This window comes from Penaeus vannamei, chromosome 24 (genome assembly GCF_042767895.1).
Source record: "Penaeus vannamei isolate JL-2024 chromosome 24, ASM4276789v1, whole genome shotgun sequence".
Taxonomy (NCBI): domain Eukaryota; kingdom Metazoa; phylum Arthropoda; class Malacostraca; order Decapoda; family Penaeidae; genus Penaeus; species Penaeus vannamei.
Genome location: NC_091572.1, coordinates 20,028,951 through 20,035,862, shown reverse-complemented (window position 1 = coordinate 20,035,862; position 6,912 = coordinate 20,028,951).

Below are 6,912 nucleotides of genomic sequence, written 5' to 3'. Positions count from 1 at the left end.
ACCATTCTCATCATTATTATCACTATTATTATTATTACTGTTATAATTATTATTATCATTATTATTATTATCCTTATTACAATTGTCATCAATACTATTATCATCATCATTATTATTATTATCCTTATTACAATTGTCATCAATACTATTATCATCATCATTATTATTATTATCCTTATTATCATTATTATTATTATCCTTATTATCATTATTATTATTATCCTTATTATCATCAAAACATTGTTATCACCATCTTTATCTTCATTATTTCCACTATCATTACTGTTATCATTATCATCATCATTATTATTTTCATCAAGGGGAAACAGGTCAAGAAATGAGGTAATTATTTCAATATCAATATAAATGAACTGTGAACAACACGAAATGTAACAGCGAGACACTGAGGGACTTTAATACCAAAATTGTTCATTTAACCCGGTTGAATATTAATTTACCGTCTGGTTTACACGTATAATTAACATACAAACTTCCTGTCATTATAACAGTGCCCAGGAAAATAAAATTAAATAAAAAGTGCATGCATAAATACAGATACATGAGCATGCACTACGCGCATACGCACATATACACACTCTCACATATATAGAATCGTAAATATTTGCCTTGACGGAAGGGTACTTTTTTATCCTGTCTCTCTCTCTCTCGCTTTCTCTCCGTTTCTCTCTCTCTCTCTTCTCTCTATGTCTGCTTGTCTGTCTTCCTCAATCCCTCCAGCCTCTCTCTTTCTTTACACACTCTTTCTCTGTCTCTGTCTGTCTGTCTCTACCTCTCTCTCTCTCTCGTCTCTCTCTCTCTCTCTCTCTTTCTCTTTCTTTCTATCTCTCCCTCTTTCTCCGTGTCTCTCTCATTGTGTGCAATCCTGTTTTCCTCCATCTTTCCCTCTCTCCTCTCTCTTTTTCTATGCTTAATCGCTGTCTGTCTGTATGTCTGTCTCTCTCCTTCTCTCTCTTTCTCCCTCTATCTTCTTCCACCAAGATACACCTATACTAGTAGATAGATAGATAGATGCACAGGCAGACAGACAGACAGATAGGTAAACACTGTAGGTTATGTACATATAAGCCATTTGTTTCGTAGACTAGCATATATAACATATCAGAAAAAAGCAGTTATATTATTCAGATCCTACTCTCTTACCCCCTCCCCCCCCCCAAAAAAAAAGCTAAAATACAGATACCAGTCCACCCTTTTTGTGTTATGAATGCTCGTTACATTTTCAAGGAATTTTATGTGTAAAAATTGACATAAATTCTGCAGCAGGGGAGGCTGCAGCTCTTGCGGGATTTTCCTTCCTTCACTGAAAGAAAAATCGAATGGAAAAAAAAAAGAAATGGAGAAGAGGAAGAAGAAAAGAATAAAAAAAAAGTAGAATATGAGAACAGGAAGAGCAGAAGAAAAGGAGAAGAGGAAGGAACAAAAGGAGAAATGGAGAAGAGGAAAAAAAGAAGAATAAAAATAGAAGAGGAAGAAGAAAAGGAGTAGAAAATGAGAACAGGAAGAGAAGAAGAATAAAAGGAGAAGAGAAACAGGAGAAGAATAAAAGGAGAAGAATAAAAGGAGAAGAGGAAGAAGAGAAGAAGAAAAAGAAAATAGGAAGAAGAGAAGAAGAAAAGGGAAAAGAGGAAGAAGAGATAGATAATGATAATGGCAATGGATCCGAAGGGGAGGAAAACGAAAATATGAAAAAAATAAGGTTAAGGGGAAGAAAAATTAAAAGATGAAGTCAAATAGAGAAAATAGAATAGGAGGAAGGAGAAGAGAGAAAGAACAGAAAAAAAAACAGAGAGAGAAGATAATAAAGAAGAAAGGAACAAGAATAAGAAAAGGAAATTAAAGAACAAGAGGCAAAGAAGAAAAAAGGAAGAAAAGAAGAAAAAGGGAGAAGAAGAAGAATGAATGAAGAAGAAAAGAAGAAAGTAAGAAGAAGAATGAATGAAAAAGAAAAGAAGAAGAAGAAGGAAAGAAAAAAGAAGAAGAAAGAAAGAAAGAAGAGAAAGAAGAAGAAACACAAAAATCCTCATCAACAAACGACCAATCACAAACAACGGAAGACAAACGACCCGAAATGACCCCAATAAAGAGGAAAATAATGTTAGGTCACCGAGATTGGACAGGATGCAGCGACACTTAATGTTATGGACACCTGAGGTCGTGTCCGGGGCAGGTAACGAAGACATCTTGTACGTCTGTCTCGAGGTGTTCGCAAGATTCTTTTTTTTGGGGGTGGATGGGGGGGGGGTGGAGGTGGATGGGGGGGATTGGGGATGGAGGGGGAGGGGGGATTTGGAGTGGAGCTGGGGGTGGAGGTGGATGGGGGGGATTGGGGGTAGAGGGGGAGGGGGGATTTGGAGTGGAGCTGGGGGGGGGGGTGGAAATGGGGATGGAGGTGAGGGGAGTGGAAATGGGGTGGAGGGGGGATGGGGGAGGAGGTGGGGGGTGGAGGGGGAGGGTGGAAACGGGGGTGGAGGTGGGGGGTGGAAATGGGGTGGAGATAGAGAGGGGATGGTGGTGGAGGGGGAGGGGGGAATGGGGGTGGAGGTGGGGGGAGGTGTGGAAGTGGGGGTAGGGGTGGGGGCTGTCGTAAATAGGGATTCCATTAATGCTGAGAGAAGTTACGGAGAGGTTGGCAAGTGCGGTGGACAGGGGGAGCGGGGGGGGGGGGTTGTGTTGGTTTAGGGTTGCATACGGATGTGATGTGAACGAAAGAGAGGAAGAAAGGGAAAGAAAAAGAAAGAGAGGATATGGAGGAGAAGAAAACAGGGGGATATAATGAATGAAAAAGAAGAAAAAAGGAAAAAGAAAGAGAGAGAGAGAGAGTAAATTTCCACGTGTAAATTAATACATAAAACAAATGAAATAATTGTTTTGGCTTTTATTTAAAAAAAAGACTTCATTCGTTTATGGCTGTGATCTCTATTTAAGTTAATTGAACCGAAATTAGATTAAATAAATATCACTTTAATTCACCAATAAATATGCAGGAATCTTAATGTTTATTAAAACTGAACTGCGGTTGACGTGTTGCACTAAACATTGTATAATACAAGTTTTATAATGCACAATAACCGGTCTCACAACTAGAGCCCAAATTATTATGCAATACAAAAGGCAGTTGACCCTTATCGGCAGTTAAATGCAAATCCAATACTGACCAGCCGTCACCAAGCCACAAATTATAGAGGCAGCGAAGCCATACGGCGAAAGGGCGGCGTAGAAGCGACCATAGTTAGATCAACACCGGCGATTACGGAATCAGGAGAGGAGAGACGTGAATAAAGGGTGTAAAAAAAGGGAGGCCAAAAAAAAAAAGAAAAGGTCTTTTGTCTGTGTTGTAATTTGTCCGACAAGGAGACAACATCGATGACATGGTTGAGGTTTGTTGGGTGGGGGGGGGTAAGGGGGAAAGGGAGGGGGGGGAGTAAGATGGATTCTTTCCCTCCCCGGTTGTTTGTCATATCACGAGTGCCACGTGAGCGGTCTGGGTGCGAGAAGGGCTCATCAGCAGCTGCTCTCTCTCTCTCTTACTTTGTCTTTTTTTCTCTCTCGGCTCTGTTTTCTCTATTCCTCTCTCGACACTGCTCGCTCTGTCTCTATTTCTCTCTCGACACTGTTATCTCTGTCTCTGTCTCTCTTTCTCTCTCGACACTGCTCTCTCTCTCTCTTTCTGTGTTTGTCTGTCTCTTTCTCTCTTTCTCGAATCTCTCTCTCTTTTGGGTATGTCTCTGTTTGTCTGCCAACTTGCCTGCCTGCATGTGTGTCTGTCTACCTATCTGTCTTTGCTTCTCCCTTCTTCCATCTCCTTCGGTGTAGCAAATTTTCTTGTTTATCTTCTTCTCTATGTTACTGTCTATCTACGAATACCTTCTACGTCTGTCTATCCATCCTTTCTTATATATGTGTGTATATCTACTCGGCTTACCTGCGAAAACAAACCACTTCATCCGGGCGGCGCAACGTTGCAGGTCATTTGTATAAATAACAAAGTCACCATCTTGACATCACCGGGTCATGTTCCTCTCCTTTCGGTTAATAAACATTTTCCGTCCAACAAGTTCGTCAAAACGTTTTGCGTGACGTAATTTGGGGTTCGAATAAACGTTACATGGTTCGAAACTGTCCTTTTCATTTCCTGAATCGAGCCTTTGACAAATTTAACGGTCGCTCGACAAGGTCCCATAGAAATAATACAAGTTGGAAGTTGATGTGTTGACAGCGTCCGTGTCGGATTATAAACAAACAGAAATGATCAAGAGGAAATGGAGATTGAAAAGACGACATTACAGACGGAAGGATGACCTGCCTCGCGGGCGTGTTTGAGAGTCCTTTCGGTGTCCTGCGTGATGGGGTTCATGTAGGAGTCAGGTACAAATGCCTTTTACGGGTGTCCTGCGCGACCCTACAAGATGTCCAACATACTCATTTGGTCGAGAATCGTAAATTGCAATTTCATTAATGTGACAACAATCTGTTGACGCCACCATCGCCCGGGGGCACGAAGGAGGGAAGAATATATGAGAATTGGGACTCTTTTGACCATAACAGACGAGAGATGACAGTGTTACCATACCCGACATGGACAGAAATGATAGCGAAAAAAAGAGTACAAGATTCCTTTGAATGTCCCACCACTCTTTCTGGTCATCAACAGTACATGATATCATTTCTGTTTTTCTTTTTTTTTTTTTCTCTCTCTCTCTGTTTTTTTGAGTGTAGGGAAGTGTCATATACGACAAATGAGAGCTTTTGGGATCATATTTTGCCCCTTCTGCAACGCCTTTTTGGTGTCGTGAGATTGGCGCGCATATTACTTCACTCGTGGCGGGTCTATTGACATTCCGTGTTTCAGTTTTTTGTCGTTAAAGGATCAATCCCTTTTCAAGTGGCATTCTGGATACACTGAACCTGTCATCTGTATCCAATTCTCTGAGACATATACACGATACACTGTTTGCTGTTGATCTCCATCTCCGTGTATCCGCCGTGTCTCTTATACAGCGTCTTGTTTTGTCATTTTCTATTTTCATAACATTCACAAATATCCACATTTTCGCCGGTTTGTGAACTGCCTTTCCTGGATTTTCAAAATACAGACGCGGTCAATTTGAGTGTTGTGTTCCTTGAACCTGCTTAAAATCTTAAGCTTTAATGAAGTATTTAGGCATTAAAAAAGGAGGTAGACAAGTGAACACGCGATAGAGATGCAAACACAAAAGTAGTATGAATAAATAGACAGAAAAAAATATACGTACATATACAGTACATATACACGTGTAGCATCTACACTAAAGCACCACTGATAGCCAGGATAGGGTCGTTGTCATCTCCTATATGGGCCCACATCATGATCCAATTTTCACACCCATAGCCATTTTCCCTTCGGGTGAATGGCTGCATCAACAAATTGTTTTTCGTCTTTAATGAAATCGCAGCGCAGGTCCGCGTCTCCAAATAACGCGCAGCGCCTCGACGGCCACTTGCAAAGGGTATCAGCACTTGGCTCCTACACGATCGTTCAAACAAGGGTATGTATTATAGTATATAATATCCTGGACATGTGCCCGATAATTGTTTGTAATTGTGTATGGGTGAACGAATGGAGAGACTTTGGAAAAATAAAAATACGAAAAAAATTGATTATCTACAACGATTGGAATTTAAGGTCACATATGATAAAAATGCAAAATATATTTTGTGGAACATCCTTCCCTGTATATATATATATATATATATATATATATATATATATATATATATATATATATATATATATATATATATATATATATAAGATATTCTGTTATGGAAGGGTTTCATATCTGGTTTGTTTAATTGTACATATTCAAATGAGAGTCCTTTATCCCTCTGTACACAAATGTACCTTATTATCTTATCTATTTCACTATACTTTTACGATTATGTATGCATAAAGTTTGAACAATAGAAAATCGAAACTAATCGGATTTCAACACACACACGCACACACACACACACGGACACTGAAATCTACACTTAGTGACATTGGTGACTGTATTTTCTGCGACGCTGAAGACACTAAAAAAGAAATCTGAAATGCATCCTTGATGACATCGTTGCACAAATTGCAACAAGGACAAACTCCATTATTTTATTTTTATTTTCTTTGGAACTTCCACCTACACGCCTTGGTAATTACTGATACTATGAAGCTTACATTGACATTGCCTTATGATATCAATATACCTTAGGTTATATGGATCTGAGAGCAGATTACCTCGTATGTTCGTTCGTTTAAGGGTGTCAGTGTAAATGTGCAACCGTTTGTGCGATTTGTATGTGATTTAATATTTGTGTTGTGTGTGTATGATGTATATTTGGATGCACCAATAGAGCAAATCGTTTATGCAACACATTAACGTTATATGCGTATACAGCGTTGATTAATGAATAACAATTCGATTAATATCAACGAAAACTAATTTAATGAAGCGGAAATATTATTTAAAAAATGGAATCAAAAGAATAAGAAGACCCACGGCCTCCATTTTGTTTTGTTCGTGTTCAAAACGTCATTCCCTCCGCCGAAGGAACACAATGGACCGAGTCTCCTGTGTCTCAGTCCTTCGGTCCTCGCTTTCGGACACAGCGGCGGCGTCTTTGTAAACGTTAATGAAGTTGTAATTTATGCCCCTAAAATTGGTGTCTTTGACCGCCATGTTCCCTCGCCGCGGACACCCATAAAAGGCATTTGTACGTGATTCCTACATAGTCGCCAACACGGACGACATTAAAAGGACACTGAAACACATCCTGTCCTTGAGTTGTATATTATTTGTTATTATATTCATTGAGTGGAGGAAGTTATTCTACGACGCCAACATGGTGATTTAGGTACCGAAAGATCATGTCATA